The sequence below is a fragment of the Bos indicus x Bos taurus genome, chromosome 21 (genome assembly GCF_003369695.1).
Source record: "Bos indicus x Bos taurus breed Angus x Brahman F1 hybrid chromosome 21, Bos_hybrid_MaternalHap_v2.0, whole genome shotgun sequence".
In the NCBI taxonomy this organism is placed as follows: Eukaryota; Metazoa; Chordata; class Mammalia; order Artiodactyla; family Bovidae; genus Bos; species Bos indicus x Bos taurus.
The window spans coordinates 11,178,236-11,200,377 of record NC_040096.1 but is presented as its reverse complement, the minus strand read 5'-3'; the positions used below and the strand labels follow the sequence as shown (position 1 = coordinate 11,200,377).

At 38.9% G+C, this 22,142-nt stretch overlaps 1 long non-coding RNA gene across 1 annotated transcript in view; it reads right to left on the bottom strand.

The window, feature by feature from the left end:
- LOC113879954 overlaps window positions 1-13,678 on the bottom strand; it is a 37,991-nt gene extending 24,313 nt beyond the window's left edge. The window contains exon 1 of the long non-coding RNA XR_003507538.1: window positions 13,611-13,678. This is a non-coding gene — a long non-coding RNA (uncharacterized LOC113879954). The remainder of the gene's footprint in view (window positions 1-13,610) is intronic.
- Window positions 13,679-22,142: the final 8,464 nt, after the last annotated feature.

The window sequence follows — 22,142 nt, the reverse complement described above, 5'->3', positions numbered from 1 at the left end:
ATTCTCTGTGGTTCTACAGTGAATGAGATGCAGTTCCATAGTCATTGCTAATAAACAGGTGCTTTGAAGGTGTTAAGTCATTTAAAAATCCATCTTCCCCCAAAATAAAGTTTATATTTCTAATTTATCTAACAACTATTTTTTACAGATCAATCAAACAATATTTAGATAATCTAAATATCAACACTACAATTATTGTATTCAAATTCATGTCCATTGGGTTGGTGATGCCATCCAACCATCTTATTCTCTGTCGTCCCCATCTCCTTCTGCCTTCTATCTTTCCCAGAATCAGGGTCTTCTCCAGTAAGTCGGCTCTTCACATCAGGTGGCCAAAGTATTGGAGCTTCAGCTTCAGCATCAGCCCTTCCAATGAATATTCAGGACTGATTTCCTTTGGGATTGACTGGTTTGATCTCCTTGTAGTCCAAGGCACTCTCAAGAGTCTTTTCCAACACCACAGTTCAAAAGCATCAATTCTTTGATGTTCAGCTTTCTTTATGGTCCAGCTCTCACATCCATACATGACTACTGGAAAAAACATAGCTTTGACTAGATGGACCTTTGTTGGCAAAGTAATGTCTCTGCTTTTTAATATGCTGTCTAGGTTGGCCATAGCTTTCCTTCCAAGGAGCAAGTATCTTTTAATTTCATGGCTGCAGTTATCATCTACAGTGATTTTAGAGCCCAAGAAAATAAAGCCTGTCACTGTTTCCATTGTTTCCCCATCTATTTGCCATGAAGTGATGGGACCAGATCACATGATCTTTGTTTTTTGAGTGTTGAGTTTTAAGCCAGCTTTTCCACTCTCCTCTTTCACTTTCTCCTCTCACACTAGTTTGGTGTTGACTTTATTTATGATTCCTCCATGTGTCATGTAAGACTTGATCATACATTGAAATTAGAAATAACCAAACAATTCATATCAATTAATCTATAAATAGCTTGATAATTACCATTATTCATTTAAAAAATTATCACCTTTTTTTTAGAAAAATAGCACACAATCAGAAATTTCCATCAAATTCACCTGAATATTCTTTCACATTTCAATGACATTATTTCTCAGAAAGTATACTAAAGGGACGCTTACTTCCCGCAGGTAAGAAGTAAGCTTCCCAAACCAGTTAGCAGCAAAATGAAAGATGTAAAGATGATGAATCTAAAATAAAATGTACTTAATAAGTTTAAAGTTTATATTATATTTCTTCTAATTTTCTAATTTTTTGGTATTTTATGTTAATTTTTATTTTTAATTTTATTGAAATCTAGTTGATTCGCAATGGTTGATTCACAATGTTGTGTTAGTTTCAAGTGCCCACCAAAGTGATTCAGTTTTATATGTATACATATATATATTCTTTTTTTACATCCTCTTTTATAGGTTATTACACGATATGGAGGTATTTACCTGGGCTATACAGTAGGTCCTTATTCATTCAGTTCAGTTCAGTTTAGTTGCTCAGTCATGTCCAACTCTGAGACCCCATGGACTGCAGCATGGCCGGCTTCCCTGTTCATCACCAACTCCCTGAGCTTACTCAAACTCATGTCCATTCAGTCAGTGACTCTATCTGACATCCCATCCTCTATCATCCCCTTCACCTCCTGCCTTCAATCTTTCCCAGCATAAGGGTCTTTTCAGATGAGTCAGCTCTTCGCATCAGGTGGCTGAAGTATTGGAGCTTCAGCTTCAGCATCAGCCCTTCCAATGAATATTCAGGACTGATTTCCTTTAGGATTGACTGGTTGGATCTTCTTGCAGTCCAAGGGACTCTCAAGAGTCTTCTCCAACACCACAGTTCAAAAGTATCAATTCTTCTGCTCTCAGCCTTCTTTATGGTCCAACACTCACATCACAATGCTCACACGACTATTGGAAAAACCATAGCTTTGACTAGACGGACCTTTGTCGGGAAAGTAATGTTGCTGCTTTTTAATATGCTGTCTAGGTTGGTCATAGCTTTTCTTCCAAGGAGCAAGCATCTTTTAATTTTGTGGCTGTAGTCACCATCTGCAGTGATTTTGGAGCCCAAGAAAATAAAGTCTGTCACTGCTTCCATTGTTTCCCCATCTATTTGCCATGAAGTGATGGGACCAGATCCCATGATCTTCATTTTTTGAAAGTTGAGTTTTAAGCCAAGTTTTTCACTCTCCTCTTTAACTTTCATCAAGAGTCTCTTTAGTTTCTCTTCATTTTCTGCCGTAAGGGTGCTGTCATCTGCATATCTGAGGTTATTGATAGTTCTCCCAACAATCTTGATCCCAGCTTGTATTCCACCAAGTCTGACATTTCATGTAGTGTACTCTGCATAGAATTAAATAAGCAGGGTGACAATATACAGCCTTGACATATTCATTCCCAATTTGGAACCAGTCTGTTGTTCCATATCTGGCTCTAACTGTTGTTTCTTGACCAGCATACAGATTTCTCAGGAGGCAGACAAGGTGGTCTGGTATTCCCATCTCTTCAAGAATTTTTCATAGTTTGTTGTGATCCACGCTGTCAAAGGCTTTAGCATACATAGTCAATGAAGCAGAAGTGGATGTTTTTCTGAAATTCTTTTGCTTTTTCTATGATCTAACAGATGTTAGCCATTTGATCTCTGGTTCCTCTGCCTTTTCTAAATCCAGCTTGAACATCTGGAAGTATTCAGTTTACATACTGTTGAAGCCTGGCTTGGAGAATTTTGAGCATTACTTTGCTAGTATGTGACATGCATGCAATTGTGCAGTAGTTTGAACATTCTCTGGCATTGCCTTTCTTTGGGATTAGAATGAAAATTGATCTTTTCCAGTCCTGTGGCCTGTGCTGAGTTTCCAAATTTGCTGCCATCTTGAGTGCAGCACTTTCACAGCATCATCTTTTAGGATTTGAAATAGCTCAACTGGAATTCCATCATTTCCATTAGCTTTGTTCACAGTAATGTTTCTTAAGGCCCACTTGATTTCATATTCCAGGATGTCTGGTTCTAGGTGAGTGATCACACTATCGTGGTTATCTGGGTCATGAAGACCTTTTTTATATAGCTCTTCTGTGTATTCTTGCCACCTCTTCTTAATACCTTCTGTTTTTGTTAGGTCCATACCATTTTTGTCCTTTATTGTGCCCATCTTTGCATGAAATGTTCCCTTGGTATCTCTAATTTTCTTGAAGAGATCTCTAATCTTTCCCATTCTATTGTTTTCCTCTGTTTTTCTGCATTGATTACTTTGGAAGGCTTTCTTATCTCTCTTTGCTATTCTTTGGAACTCTGCATTCAAATAGATATATCTTTCCTTTTCTCCTTTTCCTTTTGCTTCTCTTCTTTTCTCAGCTATTTGCAAGGCCTCCTCATACAACCATTTTGCCTTTTGCATTTCTTTTTCTTGGGGATGGTTTTCATCACCATCTCCTATACAATGTTATGAACTATTATGGTATATATATTTTATTCAAAAATTCCTAATTTAATTAAATTTTTATGATGAATGATGGACTAGGAAAACTTCTGTTACTTGTCATACTGATTTTTAATTCTTTGTAAACTTCAAAGTCTTTTTAGGATTTTTTAAACTATAGCTTGAGAGGAGGTGAGTGGGAGAAATTAGGAAGGTAAAAAAAAAAAAATCTGTTAAACATTTTTACTTTTCTCTGTTAACCAGCTATGTGGACGTATCTTATAATTACAGGTTATATACCAAGAAATTCTGTAACGGTAGAACATCAGGATGGATCAAAAAAAAAATAACAAATTCAGTGTTAGCAATCCATACGTTTGGACATACATTTAAATTTTCTCTTTATTTTTTATGTTATTTTTATGGTAGCCAATAATTTAACTAGTAATAAATATGAATTTCAAGGAAGTCAAGATGAAAGGATTGTGTCCTTGGTAATAGCGTCTATATCTAAAACGCTTTACATTATTTTTATTTTAGATGATTTCAGAAAAGAAAGTCAAATTAATATTTCTGAACATGTAACTTTCTGGACAAGACTGTTTTCAATAGATATCATTTAACAGATCACTTCTTTTATTTAAATATGTATTAGTTGCCTTGGAAAGGACAAATGAATCAGCAGCAAAATAGATCTTCAGATCAGATCAGATCAGTCGCTCAGTCGTGTCCAACTCTTTGCCACCCCATGAATCGCAGCACACCAGGCCTCCCTGTCCATCACCAACTCCCGGAGTTCACTGAGACTCACGTCCATCGAGTCAGTGATGCCACCCAGCCATCTCATCCTCTGTCGTCCCCTTCTCCTCCTGCCCCCAATCCCTCCCAGCATCAGAGTCTTTTCCAATGAGTCAACTCTTCACATGAGGTGGCCAAAGTACTGGAGTTTCAGCTTTAGCATCAGTCCTTCCAAAGAAATCCCAGGGCTGATCTCCTTCAGGATGGACTGGTTGGATCTTCTTGCAGTCCAAGGGACTCTCAAGAGTCTTCTCCAACACCACAGTTCAAAAGCATCAATTCTTCGGTGCTCAGCTTTCTTCACAGTCCAACTCTCACATCCATACATGACCACAGGAAAAACCATAGCCTCGACTAGATGAACCTTTGTTGGCAAAGTAATGTCTCTGCTTTTGAATATGCTATCTAGGTTGGTCATAACTTTCCTTCCAAGGAGTAAGCGTCTTTTAATTTCATGGCCGCAGTCACCATCTGTAGTGATTTTGGAGCCCAGAAAAATAAAGTCTGACACTGTTTCCACTGTTTCCCCATCTATTTCCCATGAAGTGATGGGACCAGATGCCATGATCTTCGTTTTCTGAATGTTGAGCTTTAAGCCAACTTTATCACTCTCCACTTTCACTTTCATCAAGAGGCTTTTGAGTTCCTCTTCACTTTCTGCCATAAGGGTGGTATCATCTGCATATCTGAGGTTATTGATATTTCTCCTGGCAATCTTGATTCCAGCTTGTGTTTCTTCCAGTCCAGCGTTTCTCATGATGTACTCTGCATATAAGTTAAATAAGCAGGGTGACAATATACAGCCTTGATGAACTCCTTTTCCTATTTGGAACCAGTCTGTTGTTCCATGTACAGTTCTAACTGTTGCTTCCTGACCTGCATACAAATTTCTTACCTTACCTCTATTTTTCAGTTAAATTACAAATAATTTCCTTTTTTTGCATAGTTTTCAGTTGCATTTAGTGTAAAGGATGTGTGATTTGTTTAACAAAAATATTTGCTGGCTAGCCATAAATTCAGCTTCATTTTAGAAATTTCAAAGCTATCAATTGCTAGTAAACTTTAAAAGGAATTTAAACATAAATGTATTTATTTGTTGAATGGCCTGTAAGTGAATCCATTTGGGGATGAAGGACGCTAATAAGGGTCCACTTGGAGGTGAGAGTGTGCAGGGAGTCATAGCTAATTTCATCAAGCAGAAGACACTGTAGCTCACCCTCCCACAGAAGAAAGTCATATGTGATACATGAGAAGCAACAATTCCTAGTTGTATATTAAGGAAGTACAACAAAGTCTTTGCTCTGGGAAAATCACCTGAGTCTAGTATTGTAAGTCCTTTACTAAGACCACTCAGCCCAACATAGTATCACATTAATATTACAACCATGTTGTAATTTTGGTCACTGAGAGCCAATGACATTTACAGATCATGTATATGAGTGGTGATGATGGATGCTGCTGCTGATGGTGACATTGCTGATGAGGATGATGTGATGAAGACGATGAAGTTGATAATAGCACTGAAGATAATACTGCTGATGATGATGATGACATTTAACAAATATGAAATGACTATATGTTAAACACTTTTCTTTTCTGATTAACTTTTTGTTACATTTAATCCTCTCAACAACCCTGTGAGAAAGTCACCGGAACATTAGAAAGGACATACCACCAGAATGAGAAGCTCTAGGGAACATCACTGGTTCTGTGAAAAGTCTTTACTAACTTATATTGGCCCATAGGAGGGACTGATGCTGAAGCTGAAGCTCTAATACTTTGGCCACTGATGTGAAGAGCCGACTCATTGGGAAAAACCCTGATGCTGGGAAAGACTCAGGGCAGGATGAGAAGGGGGCAACAGAGGATGAGATGGTTGGATGGCCTAACGGACTCAATGGACATGAGTTTGAGCAAACTCCGGGAGATAGTGAAGGACAAGGAAGGCTGGTGTGCTGCAGTCCATGAGATCACAAAGGGTTGAACGCAACTCAGCACCTGAACAACATTGGCTCACTTATACCAGCCTTAATTCCTTATGTTGTAAGTCCGTTCTTACTTGGCAAAAATTGATTACGGTGATTGAAGGAAAACTGCTTCAAAAGTATTCTATCTTGAAATTAATCAAAAATTTAAAAGTCATTGCTATTTAACCTATATAGGCATATAGTCATCGGTCCCATCACTTCATGGGAAATAGATGGGGAAACAGTGGAAACAGTGTCAGACTTTATTTTTCTGGGCTCCAAAATCACTGCAGATGGTGACTGCAGCCATGAAATTAAAAGACGCTTACTCCTTGGAAGGAAAGTTATGACCAACCTAGATAGCATATTCAAAAGCAGAGACATTACTTTGCCAACATAGGGTCCGTCTAGTCAAGGCTATGGTTTTTCCAGTGGTCATGTATGGATGTGAGAGTTGGACTGTGAAGAAGGCTGAGTGCCTAAGAATTGATGCTTTTGAACTGTGGTGTTGGAGAAGACTCTTGAGAGTCCCTTGGACTGCAAGGAGATCCAACCAGTCCATCCTGAAGGAGATCAGCCCTGGGATTTCTTTGGAAGGAATGATACTAAAGCTGAAACTCCAGTACTTTGGCCACCTCATGTGAAGAGTTGACTCATTGGAAAAGACTCTGATGCTGGGAGGGATTGGGGGCAGGAGTAGAAGGGGACGACAGAGGATGAGATGGCTGGGTGGCATCACTGACTCGATGGACGTGAGTCTCAGTGAACTCCGGGAGTTGGTGATGGACAGGGAGGCCTGGCGTGCTGCGATTCATGGGGTCGCAAAGAGTCAGACACGACTGAGCGAATGAACTGAACTGAACTGAGGCATATAGTATATATACTAAATAACTTATTTCCCCAAAATCAAAATAAATGACTAAATCAATATATATATCTAGAAATGGTGAGAAAAGAAAACAACAAAAAAAGACCCTGAAATGCAGCATCTCTGTGCTCAAGACAACAAAAGGTAATTAAGCATCTATCAACTACAGCTGCTATGTGAAAAACACTGGGTTAGATGCTGTGGAGGGAACAAAGAGAATTAATATTTGTCCTAAGGAATGACCCATCCAATCAGGAGTGCAAAGATGAACTCATAGAACTACAATAATATAAGACTGAAAGACGGAGCATTTCTAATTAGTTACTTGGAAAATACCAAATCACTTTCCTCTTTCTTTAAACCTCCTTCATAACATTTATTTCAAGTGGACAGGAGTCATCTCTCCTACCAGGCTTTCATAATCCTTTGTCATTCTTATAAAACGTGTTCTTCATTGGGCTGAGCCTGTTTGCACCTCTGTTTTCACATCTATGAAATGGAATCCTGAGTAACAGCCTCATAGGGTTATTGTCAGCACTCTGATCTTTTCCAGTCCTGTGGAAAAGGACACTTATTGTCAATGACATTGACATTTATCGTCAATGACAATAAATGATTAGAATATTTCCTAGCCCGTGAGAGTATCACCGTCTTATTGTTACCACCTACCTCTCTACTGAATTTCTTGACCTGATTTGTAAGCTTCATACCATCTTGTTCACAATTCAAACAGCTTCTAGAAAACTACAATAGGTATTTTATGTGTTTTCTCAAATGAGAATAATGAAGTAGATGATAAAGACTAATGGTGCAATGGGTATCCAGAGGGTGCATGTTCACTCATCTCTAGAGAATTCAAGGCAGACTTGCTGAGGAATGTGAGTTGAAAGGTACAAGGGAACAAAAATGACCTCCTTCTGGGTAGGAAACCAGATTGAGGCACAGGTCACTGGAACATACATAGAAGAGAGGTGGCTGGAACGGAGAAGTGTGTTAGGTAAGCGATGAAAAAGAAACTCACCTCGGGTGTCACTGCAGTAATTTAGCAATGAATATCTGAGAGTCTCAACTACACAGGGCCATAGAAATAGGATAGAATCAGGATGTAGAAGCGACAAGACTCAGTAGGAGCACATCGCTGCTGTCACAAAGGGAGCAAGAGGAAAAGAGAAGAAGGAAAAAAAATCAGAGATGCAGCTCAATTTCTGAGTTTGGATAACAAAAGCAATGATAATTATAGAAATGGGAAAATGAAAGAGAAAGCAGAGCTTGCTTTTCTAAGGGGAGACTGGAAGTGAGTTTAACATAGGTGGAGTTTGAGGTTCACAGGTTATCAAATTGGACATGCTTACTAAGTCTGTCATATGAGGTTGAATCACTGAGGGGAAAGCGAAATTAGAGAGTTAAAAGCAACAATTAACCCTTTAATGTAAGTGACCCATGTCCTTGTAAGTTCAGTATCAAGATTCATAGGTATTCACAGACTCTTAACAGAAGTCCCTTGGGGCCAACATCAAGGAGAAGAGGGACAAAACCAAGGTGGCCATTCTTTTAAAAAAATTTTATTGGTGTATAATTGCTTTAAAATGCTGTGTTAGTGTCTGCTGTACAGCAAAGTGACTCAGCTATATGAATACATATATCCCTTCTTTTTTGTATTTCCTTCCCTTCTAGGTCACCAGAGAACACTGAATAGAGTTCCCAGCACTATACAGTCAGTTCTTATTTGTTATCTGTCTTATGCATAGCAGTGTATATATGTCAATCACAAACTCCCAACCCATCCCATCCTTCCTTTCCCCATTTGGTGTCCATATCTTTGGTCTCTACATCTGTGTTTCTATTTCTGTTTTGCAAATAAGATCATCTGTACTATTTTTCTAGATTCCACACATATGAGTTAATATATATAATATTTGTTTTTCTCTTTATGACTTATTTCACTCTGTTCGTATTTCCTTGGCCTTGGTTCTACAAGGATACAGGGTATGGGACCCGCACTGGGCTTTACACAGGGAGAGTTCTCTTTCCTTTCCCTGAAGACACAGTCTAGCTCGAGGAGACAAAGTTAGTGAGAGACAAAGGAAGGCCTCCTGGTTCAACTCAGCTCCCAGTACACACACCAGACAGACAAGGTGGCCCACAGCCTATATCAGCATAAATACAAATGGGCTGAAATAGATCTTTTACCTAAAATAAATGTCAAATAGTATGCAAATAAAAATATATTTTTGTCAGAAAGACCTTGGACAAGGCAGAACACAAATGTTTATTTAAAAGAATTTTTAAACTCTGATTCAGACTAGGAAAGTCAGGCCGGTCGCTGAATCCCATGGGACAAGCACATGCGAAGGTCTCCACCCAGTAAGTTAGCTTTTAATGGTGTCTTTACAAAACCACATGTCCTCAACTAGAACTAAGAAAAACTCCCAAAATATATCAATTCCAAGTGCATGCTGCTACTGCTGCTAAGTCGCTTCAGTTGTGTCCAACTCTGTGCGACCCCATAGACGGCAGCCCACCAGGCTTCCAGTCCCTGGGATTCTCCAGGCAAGAACACTGGAGTGGGTTGCCATTTCCTTCTCCAATGCATGAAAGTGAAAAATGAAAGTGAAGTCGCTCAGTCGTATCCAACTCTTAGTGACCCCATGGACTGCAGCCTACCAGGCTCCTCCGTCCATGGGATTTTCCAGGCAAAAGTACTGGAGTGGGGTGCCATTGCCTTCTCTGCCAAGTGCATGACCCAGGTCTAAATAAAGAAGAGAGGAAATGTTAGGTCATGTATATACATCAAATTCATGGACCAGTTGCGATACCAACAATACCTAAAATTGAGATTATATTTTTCGATGTTCACTTATCTGTTTAAACATGCTTATTTCCCGTAATTATAATGGGGGAAAAAATGCAGTCCACTGTTAGAACATAAGGGACAAGAAAGAAGGAAAGAAAACAATCATACAGATATGTGTAGTTTGTCCATCTTACAGATAAGAAAACTGAGGGAGATGAAATGAGTGTCCAAGTTCAATGAAGGGAGCACAAGAATGGACAGAATTAGACTAGAACGGAAGCCTTCCCAGCACCCAATCCATGAGCTTTCCCCACAAACTTGTTGCCTCTCAGGAAGAGGAGACTCAGAAGAAAACATTAAGAGATATTCCCTACCCTAGGGTTTGACAGATAACCTCTGATGGAAAGTTCCTTCTGTGTTTTGAGTCAAGAGGTAGAAATACAATGGATAGCATAGGCAAAGAGGAGAGCCAAGGCTAACCACTTTGCTGCTTTTGAGAAGATCTGCTTAGAATGTTCAATATCTATTTCAGAAATTTCACAATGAAAACCCGTGAAACAATGTACTGTCTGGAAAAGAATGGACTAGAAGAGGCAAAAACGGAAAAGGAAAAGTGAAACAAATTTCCCAGAAGTTCACATCTCATCATCCCATGAAAATCCCCTAGACATAACCTTCACTTTTCTTTCCTACAACTGCAAACTAGCTTTCTGTTTACTTCTGTTCAGCTTTTTTTTTTTTTTTTTTCCTGCTATAAGGAGACTTAGCACCTCACATCTGAGAGTTGCCAAATGATGTCCTATGCAGAATGTCAGTTTGAGAGTCTGGAGGGTGAAGGATGAAGAGACCCCAGAGGAATATCCAAGAGCCCAGAGAAATGAAGACCCAATGGCTCTGGGAAGAGGAAGGAGGCATTAGGCAGAGGCAGAAGGACAAAGTTACGCTCAGCTTGCAGTTTGCCCCATAAACCATCGCTGAGATATGAAAATAAAAGTGTCACTTTGAGATAACTTGTAGGTTTCTGGAAATAATCAAAGCTCTATTGAAGTGTAAGTGAACATGACTAGATCCTGGAAATAATGAATTTAGGAACTCCAGAAGTGAAAACAAAAGGCAATGAATGAAATCCACCTCCTTCAAGACATAATGCTTTTATCAATAAGTCAAAATTATTGCCAGACTTCCCGGGTGCCTCAGTGCTAAAGAATCTGCCTGCCAATGCAGGAGACTCAGGTTTGATATCTAGGTCAGGAATATCCCCTGGAAGAGGAAATGGCAACCCACTCCAGTATTCTGGCTGGGAAATCCCATGACAGAGGAGTCTGGTGTGCTATGGTCCGTGGGATCACAAAAGAGTCGGACACAACTGAACACACATGTACAAAACTATTGCCACATAATTGTTCAAAGGCAAATCAAGTTCAAAACATATTCTAAGTTCATCAGCTATAGGACTCCCTTAAAGAGGGGGTTAAATGAATGTGAATCGAAGCTAGTCAATATGTCCTCTGTTTTCAAGAAACTTGTTTCTCAACTTGAAACTATTAGTTTTTAGAGTAAATATGTTTACTTAAAAGATTCATAGAAAGGAGCTAATCTCAGTTTCCTATCAATGTGATCTCTTTTTATCTTAGCCTCAAGCAGTGTTCTCTAAAATGAAATTATAGCACAGTTTTAGAGAATAGAGTTCTTGAAATGACTTGGATAAAGGATATATTCTCAAATGATGTAAAGTGGCATTGTCAATAGAAGAAGGGGCTAAACTGAGAAATTTTGAAAAGGCAATGGGAAGGGAAGCTCAGCTAGATTTTATAAACCAGCTAATGTGTGATTGATCTGAGTTCCACTGTTAGGGTTTAAATGGAACTCCCCTCTGGCGTTCACATCCTAACTGTAACCTTTCTTCAGCTTGAACATGGGACCTATAGGGATTTGAGCTACCACACCCTTCTCTCTGTGTACATAAAATATTTTTGGAGAGCTCTTTAGAATCTGTCTGCTCTGAGACCCATAAGTCCACTCTAAAGAGAAGAGGTTTAACTTGAGATGGACACTTGTCATTGAGGAGGGCTCATAAATCATCGTCCGTTGAGCCTCTTTAGAGGATGAAAAGACATCTGAAATAGCATCCTGCATTCAGAAGGTCTAGAAAGACACCCAGGAAGAGTGATCCTCTCTAAGCTGTTGAACTTGGTCATAAGCCATCAAGAGGTTCCCTGGTGGCTCAGTCAGTAAAAAATCTGCCTGCAATGTGAGAGACCTGGGTTTGATCCCTGGGTTGGGAAGATCCCTTGGACAAGGGCTTGGCAACCCACTCCAGTACTCTTGCCTGGAGAATCCCCATGGACAGAGGAGCCTGGCGGGCTGCAGTCTACGGAGTCACAAAGAGTCAGATACAACTGAGTGACTAAGCACAGCACATAAGCCTTCAAATCCAAATGGGTTCGGTGTTTTGGATTTTAAATCCCTTCTCTTTTAACACAGATAGAAATAATACAAAAAAGTTTACCTATGCAGCTGCAAATAAAAAATAATAATAAAATGCATCAAGTAAAAACTAATGATGAATAAAATAATAATGAAAAAAACTAGCAATTGCAACAATCAAACCCCAACAAATCACACAGCTGTGTCCCTGCCTTCAGCACATATGATTCTTAAATGATTGCATTCAACTTATGTGCTTGTTTTAAAGTTTTATTGCCAAAATGTTCCCAGAAAAGTATTGTGCTTTCTGGCCTTGTGATAATCAGAGATACCAATGTGAGTTGTTGCTTTTTTTTTTTCCCCTATCTTTTGGATCATATAAATGTACATGGTTTTCAGTCTTGCTTCCTGCATTTGTTTTTTTCCCTCTAGGACAATTTCTGGGGATCTCAAGAGAATGAAAGAAACCACTGTGACCAAGCTGGAATGCATGAAAACCATACCACCTCTTCACAGAGGACGAGGAACGGATCCCACGACTCTGTACTTGCCCCTGTCTTCTCTCCTTCCCTCCAGCTACATGTCCACTCTGCACCTTCCTTGCTACCCAGGCCAACTCTACCCTAGCTCCCTGGCCAAAGGGAAGATGGCTAGATCTCCTGGGGCCATGATGTGCGGCCTGAGAGGAAGTGTTGTCTTTGGGGAAATAGCAAGATTGGGTGACTACCTTAAAGTCAATACTATTTATCTTCACCTCTTGTCCTGTGGGCTGACAAAGGGGCACCACTGTTAGGCCCAACCCCCCTGCACAGCTGCAATAGAAAAGGCAGGGACTTGTACTTTCAAGTGTCAGACCCTTTGTGCCTGACTACTAGTTTATGAGGCTGATGTCAAGCATGGCAGTCAATGAAGTCTTTGTCCTAGGTGTACAGGGCAGGACAGTGGAAAAACTGCCCTCTCTTATATCCCAGGCTCATCCATCTTCCCCTCACCCTGGTTCTCAACTTCTCTGTCTCTTGAGCCGACAGAGAGAGGATCCCTCCTGGGTTAATGTACTGGAAAATTGCTCTGCATGTTTATGAGGGGGTCCCTTCCAAATGAAAGAAAAAAGGAAAGGGGAAAAAAACGGGGAAGAAGAGTCGTTTTTTCCCACTGAACTCATTGGCCTTATGCATGTGGGTCTGACCCTGATTAAGAAAATCTCAATGCCCTGCTAGGAGCTTTATTGTCCAGTTTGGCAGAACGCACTTCCGATTGAATTTTTTTTTATTATTTATAATCACAAAGTGGTTTTGAACAGCGACTCCCATCACCCATCCCACCACCACTACACACACACACACACACACATACACACACACATCTAAGCCCTTACCTTTAAAGAGGCCCCATCCACTCACATCCAGTTTTCCTCACAACAATCTATCCTCCTTTTTAAAGCTGGTTTCCCCAAGGGAATTCCTTATAAATAGCAAACATGTTGTTTTCATAGTTATATGGAAGTTGGACTGTGTGAACTTTGCCATGGACTTTGGATCCAAGAGGTGGCTGCCTTCCATGAAATCACATTTGCTTATTTTAACTTTCTTTTTTTTTTTTTTAGCTAAAAATAATATCCTCTATCTCCAACCTCTTCCTTCACTCCCAAATTTTATTCCTCCATGCAAGGCTTGAGACTAAAACAAGATGTCACATAAGTGGTTAAGGCATCTACTAGGTATCAATTATGTATGCTCCGTCTACAGCAGACCAAGAGATTTTTACAAAACTAAACTGAGACCTTCCAGAAACTTCTGAACAGAAATCATGGAAATTGGAAACACAAGATTATAGATAGTTGTTTCGTCTAGAAGCCAGCAGGCACACAGCAAGTGCTTTTTTGTTTGTTTGTTTCAGAAAATGAAGAAAAAAGAACTTAGCAGCTCAGTCCATTTTCTTCTTTCTTTAGCCTGATTTTCAGAAATTGCTTTATGTTTCCATGGATTATTAGTTTGGCCAGAGAAATTGGAGATGGGGAAATATTTGCACATAAAAGCTGAAATTCAGTCCTACTCAGCGTTGGACACCAGGAAACACAGCCCCAGCCCTCAAGGAAAAGAGTTAAAAGGGCAAGGATGGGAAAAGCAGCCCCAATCCATGCCTGCTAAGTCCCTTCAGACGTGTCAGACTCTTTGCTACACTGTGGACTGTAGCCCACCAGCCTCCTCCTTGAATTGTTTCTATGAAACAATTCAAAAGCTGAAATTCATTGGTGACAGAAGGAAAAATTTTTTTAGGGAAATTTGTGGAAAAGTCACAAAACTGACTCAAATTTTAAAAGTTAATCAAAGAGAAGAATTACTATTCCACCCTCAACCCCCACTCCAATGGTGGCTTCTGTCCTTGTTTTGAGTTGATGACACCAACCTTGAGGCAAATCCTACATTAAAGTTGAATTCCCTGGTAAATGAATGACCAAACCACCTTTCCTGTTAGGAAGTTTTTTGCAGAAGCTGACAGAAAACAATTACAACTGATTTTTCAATTCTGTGTATGATGTCCAAAACCGAGAAGTTTCTATGAAACAATTCAATTCCAGCATGTGAGGAATTTCCTGGGTTGTTGATTTTTCTTTTTCTCTTTCTCACTGTATATTTTTCACCAAGATTTCCTTCTGATTGAAACCTAACTTTCTTTTCTGCAATTTCCATTGCTCTACCACTGACAACAAAGGGGCTCATTTAAACATTTCGCAAGACGACAAAAAGAAAAAGGGGAAAGCTGACAAATCAGGCTCAGGAGAGGGGGGAGGCATTAAGTCTAACACAAACATTAATAGGGACCCCTAATCTCTTCTCCCGCCTCCTTTGATAGAAGGAGGTCAGAGCGCCTGGTCCCCACGCCTGCTCCCTCAAGACCGATAACAAGCAGATGTTACTGTAACATGCTCAGGGAATCAAGCATAAATATGACCCCTGACCCCGGCTGTCAGCTGATCCACTGAGCCTCTTAGAAATAGACTCTTCTTGTTGCTGAGTCCCCCCTCTTTCCCACCAGCCCCCTCCCCGGGCCTGGCGCCCCCACCTCGGGTTTCTATGCCAGTGGCTGCCGCCCTGGCCCTTGCACAGTTGCACTCGGTGTAACCTTTCTCTTCACGGAGGTCAAAGGCCCAAGACCTCAGGCCAGCCTCTTTTCTTGCTAAAGGCCAGCTGATGAATCATTCCAACTTGAAGGGAACAGAGGAGAGGGGAGGACTCTGAAGGCCTTTTCAGAGAAACAACTGTGGCCTATACATCAGCATTTACACTGCCTTGACACTTTCAAAACTCACGTCCCTCTCTGGGAACCACAGAAAGAAGTGGGGACTGAGAGGCCTTGCTATCAGGATGGAAGAAATAAGAAGGGAAGAAGGGGAACGTGATACCAGCCTTCAAGACTGTGTAACTGGAGGCTGTCCAAAAAAGAGAGAGATGTAGGCGTGCACATGTGCACGCTTACACACACACACACAATCTTTGCCCAGATTTCAGCTGAATCAGAGTCACTTTTTACAAAGTGAGAGAAAAAGAGAGCATGAACGTGCTTTTCCCCTCTTCCAAGAGAGTTTGGTCACCAGCACTTTGTTGAATGACTCAGAATTCTCTTGCCTATTATTTAGAAAAGTAGCAATCATCTAACTTTGAAAAAAGAAACTCTATATATGCCTCCTTTAAGACAACCCTCCATGAGTAGAGTCAGGAGGGAGGGATGGGGTTGGAAGCTAGGATTGATGGCTAAAATACCTGGAAAGCATTTTGTTTTTCACTGTTTTATTCATCCTACAAAGCTCTAGTTCTAGTTTATACTTTGAATCTGTGAGAAGTGAATCTTTACCCTGAAGTCATTCAGGTGTCTTCAGTAGCCTTACAGTAAGGCTAAGGTTTGGAAATACTTGCAGGGAGCTTAGAAAGGAGTTAATACAGACCCAGTTGTCTGTTCAAGGCCCCCAAAATGAAAGGAAGTATAAGGCGCAGGCCAAGAATGGAGACGCAGATGTAGAGAATGGATCTTCAGACACAAAGGGGGATGGGGGTGGGATGAATTATAAGATTAGAATTCACATTTATCTGCTACTATGTGTAAAACAGACAGCTAGTGGGAAGCTTCTGTACAGCATGGGGAGCTCACCTCAGTACTCTGTTTTGACCCAAAGGGGTGGGATGGGGGGTGGCTTGGAGGGAGACTTAAGAGAGAGGGAATCTGTGTATGCTTATAGCTGATTCACATTGTTGTAAGGCAGAAGCCAACCCAACATTGTAAAGCAATTATCCTCCAGTTAAAAATTGTTTACAAATCAAAGGTAAACTCAAAAAATTAAGTAATTAAAAAAGAGGGAGGATATGTATGTGTATATATAGTTTATTCACTTTGGTGTGCAACAGAAAAAACACAACATTGTAAAGCAATTATACTTCAATTTGGGGGGAAAAAATGCTCCCAAGAGGAGCTCTACAGGAACTCCACTGCTTGGACTAGAACTTGATGTTATCAGTTTTTTCTCTTGTCTTTTCTGTCCTATGTTTTCTCTAAAATCTCCTAATTTAGACAAAACACTGACCCCACTATTACTGACTCCATATGGAAGAGAGAGAACTATCACACTTTAAACTCTGCTCCATTATATGGTGGTTCGTTTATTTTTTCATTCAATAGAAAAGGCACCTGATGTCTTTTAGTTGCTATAGGGGGCACAGAGATAGATAAAACAGAAACTTACCTGATGAGAGTTTGCATCCTACTGGAGTAGATCAGGCAGGAATCAGATAAACATAGAAAAAGATAACAAGGCAGGGTGTCATAACCCAGGTGCTTACCAACTTCTATGACAGCTTGAAAGATGATATCATTTGAATGGAACCCCAAAAGGTATCTGTGTAATGTTCCCATAGAACATAGAAAACAAAAGCATGAAGAAACAAAATGCGTCCAAGGAATGCCACCATGTTTGATCTGACAATTACAATAAGGGACACAGAAGAGAATGGCCAGGGAGAAAAGACAAAACAAAATGTGATGATCGCCTGGAATTGAGGAAATATGAAGCCGAAATATCTCAATGGGTTGCGTGTCTTTGGACCTGTCAGGGGTTGGGTGTCTTCCAGTTCCTACTAGCATCCTAGTATTACTGAGATGTTTTTTCCTGAAGTTGAAGAACATTCCAGACTCATAGGCTGAGAAGCAATTCGATCTTTATAGATCAAAAACTTAATTCAAGTCCTTAAACAGAATTTTTGATTAGCTAAACCTATGAGATTTCCCATTCGTAAATGAAAAGAAAAATGAAGATCCGCTCATGGCTTCCCTCCTCTTGATGTCAAAGCATCAGCTCAGAGAGTGTGCCTTGTCATACCTCGGGGCTCTGACTCCTACACCAGGCCAGTGACTTTGACTTCCTATAATGCTTCCCACAGCAAATGTTAGCATAATGATCTACTTGTCTATTATGGCTCTTATTAACATAATTCATGGGCATCATGTTTAACATATCATTTTAAAAAATATGGTAGGTTATTCAAATCTGAGAAGTTGAAACTGAATATATCAATAAAGTAGAAATTCTGGCTTAAAAAAAACTGATGACCTGTATTAACAAATTTAGAAAAATAGAAATTATGCAAAATACATCCTCAGACAACCATGGAATTAGAGTAAAATTAACAGAAATCTGTATTTAGAAATTAAACAATAAAAATTAAATGAAATCCATGGATGTTTAGAAACCCATAATGGGTCAAAAAGAAGTCATCAGAAAAACTGAAAAAATGTTTTGAACTGTATGAAAACAAATACATCTTATCAAAACTTGTAGAATATAGTGAAAGCAGAGCAAAAAGGAAGATTTATAACACTAATAGGTATATTTGAAGAGGAGAAATATCTAAAATCTACACGTAGAGAATGACAAAATACAGTGGAAAAAAACAAAGAAGATCTAAACAAATGGAAAGATATTTTGAATTTATGAGTTGAAAGATTCAGTGATGTTAACATGTCAGATATACCCAATTTGATCTAGAGATGCTGGACAATCTCAATCAAGAATCCAAATCCTAGCAAACTATTTTGTGCAAATTGACAAACTGTGTCTGAAGTTTATTCGGAAAGGCAAAAGATTTATAATAGTCTGTATAATTCTGAAGAAGAAAAGCAAAGTTATAGGACTCAAATTATCTGATTTGATGTTTAATATAATGCTGTGATATTCCTGAAAGCATGATATTTTGTGAATTAGAGAGCCCAGAAATAAGCCCATACAAATATAGACAACTGACTTTTTTTTTTTTTACAAAAATGCAAAGGAAATCCAATGGTTAAAAGATAGTGATTTCAACTGGTGATGTAAGAATAATTGGCTATCAATATGCAAAAAGTAAATAAGTCAATAAGTAAATAAAAAAGAATAGAAAAGTCTCCCAAGTAGAAGAATTCCAAATAATTCATGTGATACTCCACTCTCAGCGAGGTGGATCATAACTCTCCATTCCTTTAGCGTGTACCATGCATAGTGATTTTCTCTCTAAGAGAGTAATATGAAAAGAGGGAAAAAATAATAACTTTACAGTAAAGAAATCTGATGAGTCACATTGACAGCAGTTACCTTTGATAAGATGTGATGAGAAGAGCACTTTTCTGGATTATCTTCTTACCCCAAACCTGTAATTCCAGTTTAACCACAAGAAAAACATCAGACAAATCCCAGTTGAGCAGCATTCCATAAAATATACAACCAGAAGAGAAGGTGTGCTCAGTCACTGAGTCCTGTTGGACACTTTGCAGCCCCATGGACTGCAGCCCGCCAGGCTCCTCTGCCCGTGGGTTTTTTCAGACAAAAATATGGGATTGGGTTGCCATTTCCTGCTCCAGGGGAACTTTCTGACCCAGGGATCGAACTTGTGTCTCCATCTCCTATACAAGCAGGTAGATTCTTTACCACTGAGCCACCTGAGAAGCTACCCAAAATACATGGTCAGTACTTCTCAAACTTGGAAGGTCATTGAACAGGGGAAAATCTGCTTTATGAGAGAAAAATGTCACAGCCTGGTATAAAAAGGACAGTGGGTAAAGACTTCCAAAAAATCTGATTAAAAAAAAAATCTGATAAAGCATAATTTTAGTTAATTATAATGCATAAATATTGATTAATTGTGATAAGTTTATCATACTAAGGTTAGATGTGAATCATAGGGAGAACTGGGTAAACGAGTTGCCAGTCCAGATTCGATGCATGATGCTGGATGCTTGGGGCTGGTGCACTGGGACGGCCCAGAGGGATGGTATGGGGAGGGAGGAGGGAGGAGGGTTCGGGATGGGGAACACATGTATACCTGTGGCGGATTCATTTTGATATTTGGCAAAACTAATACAATTATGTAAAGTTTAAAAATAAAATAAAATTAGAGGAAATATGTTAAAAAAAAAAAAAAAGATTCATAGGAACTCTGCCTCATTTTTTCAGTTTTCTACAAATTTTCAAATTTCTATTCTAATATCAAAATAAAATTTTGATGACTCATTTTCTTCAAGCAAATACATTATATTTGCTTTTCCCTTCACCAATTGTATTAAGTACTGTATTTTTTCTGTGGTGAATGAATGAAAAAGTGAGTAGTTGAATGAGTAAATACTTTAAAAGAAAATTTGAATTTTGAAAAACTTAACTGATGATTTTAACCTTTATCATGGTGACTCAACCAGCATATTGTTCACAAAGGACACTTTCTGAACAGTCAGATAGTCTCTAAATGATATTTGTAACACACAAATGAAAAAAGTAAGTTGTAGCTTCTTATTTCCACCCAGAAAATCTGGCATAAAACCTTTTTAATAGATTCTATTTTCTATTATAATAAAAAATTGTTGCCAAATGTACTATCTTTTTAACAAAAAAAATTACTATATTAAGACTATAAAAAGAGAAATTCTATAGACAAATAAGAAAGCATAATTGCAAAGGAGCTAGTCTTTTTTGCGCCACTGTCCCTTTTCAGATTGCTGGGAGGAATATCAATAGCCTAGATATGCAGACAATACCACCTTAATGGCAGAAAGCAAAGAGGAACTAAGAGGTGAATAGGAGAGCGAAAAAGCAGGCTTAAAACAACATTCAAAAAAAACTAAGATCATGGCATCTAGTCCCATTACTTCATGGAAAATAGATGGGAAACAATGGAAACAGACTATTTTCTTGGGCTCCAAATCACTGCAGATGGTGACTGTGACCATGAAATTAAAAGATGCTTACTCCTTGGAAGGAAAGCTATGACAAAACCTGACAGCATATTAAAAAGCAGAGGCATAACTTCTCTGACAAAGCTCTGTATAGTCAAAGCTATGGTTTTTCCAGTAGTCACGTACCAATGTGAGAGTTGAAATATAAGAAGGCTAAGTGCCGAAAAACTGATGCTTTCAAATTATGGTGCTAGAGAAGACTCTTGAGAGTCCCTTGGAGAACAGGGAGATCCAACCAGTCAATCCTAGAGGAAATTAAGCCTGAATATTCACTGGAAGGACTGATCCTGAAGCTAAAGCTCCAATACTTTGGCCACGTGATGCAAAAAGCTAACTCATTGGAGAACATCCTGATACTGGGAAAGATTGAGGGTAGGAGGAGAAGGAGGCATCAGAGGGTGAGATGGTTGGATAGTATCACCGACTCAATGCACATTAGTTTGAGCAAACTCTGGGAAACAGTGAAAGATAGGGGATCCTAGAACGGGATTCATGGGGTCGCAAAGAGATGGCCACAACTTAGCGACTGAACAATAACAATCCCTTTTCAGGGATAACTTGAGGTAGAATCAGGAACTCTGGAAGAGGTGAGAAATTTTCATCAACTTGCCCTGGTCACTGAAAATTCTTCAGTGGCTAATAACTCAGAAAATGAATTCGTTCAGTCAACCCAGTTTTCTGAATATTCATGATAATGCAGATATACAGTTTAATCTTGTTATTAAAGAATTTGGTCCTACAAACATATTGATCTCCGTGAGTTCCTGAGTGTAATGTACTGATAATGCTACAATGTGTAACAATAAAGGAGACCAAACTTGGGCCCAAAGGAAGCAAAGAGCTTGAGTGATAGAGACTCTTTGGTCATCTGGGAGCCAAGCAAGGGGTGAGAATAGAAGAGAGGCCTTAAAGTGCATTACATCACTCCTAATTCACCTGGTGCTCAGTTACTCCTTATAACTCACATGTTTGTGTGCCCACTAGTCCTCTGAGGAAGTTTTCTGGCTTTTCCTCTCCTGGCCTTTTCCTCTAGTTTATAATGATCATGTGCAGAGTTCCCTGAAGAAGTTCCGGGTTCTCACACAGCAGTGATGATCAAATATATATATATATATATTTTTTTTAATGTGTTATATTTTTTCTACATGTTTCTCTTGTGAATAAAAAATGTTAACCTGTTCAAAACACTATCTGATGAGACTGTTGGCCAATTATGAACTTATTAAATAAAAATGTTCTTAGATGCAACACATACATTAAAAAAAAAATTTTATACCCTCTGAAACAAAAGTTTAACTATAAAACATTAGCCTCTGGAGTTGACATAAACATTTAAAATAACTAAAAGACATGATAATAGTAAAAAATTTTTTTTTAAAAACTTAATTTGCAACATGAGAGATCAATTAATTTTATTTTATGTTAAATTATGAAATCATTAAGCATTTTGTTTTCAAAGAATACTTAAGATACAATGATATTTCAAGACATGTTGTTAAATGGAAACAGAGGAACCATGGATACTTTGATTTTATACACACACACACACATATATCCACACTACATAGCAGAAGGAATGCAACAATAATTGAACAAAATGAAATGAGAAAATTTTAGTTCATATATTCATAGTGATCTTATATTTTCTGAACATTTTCGC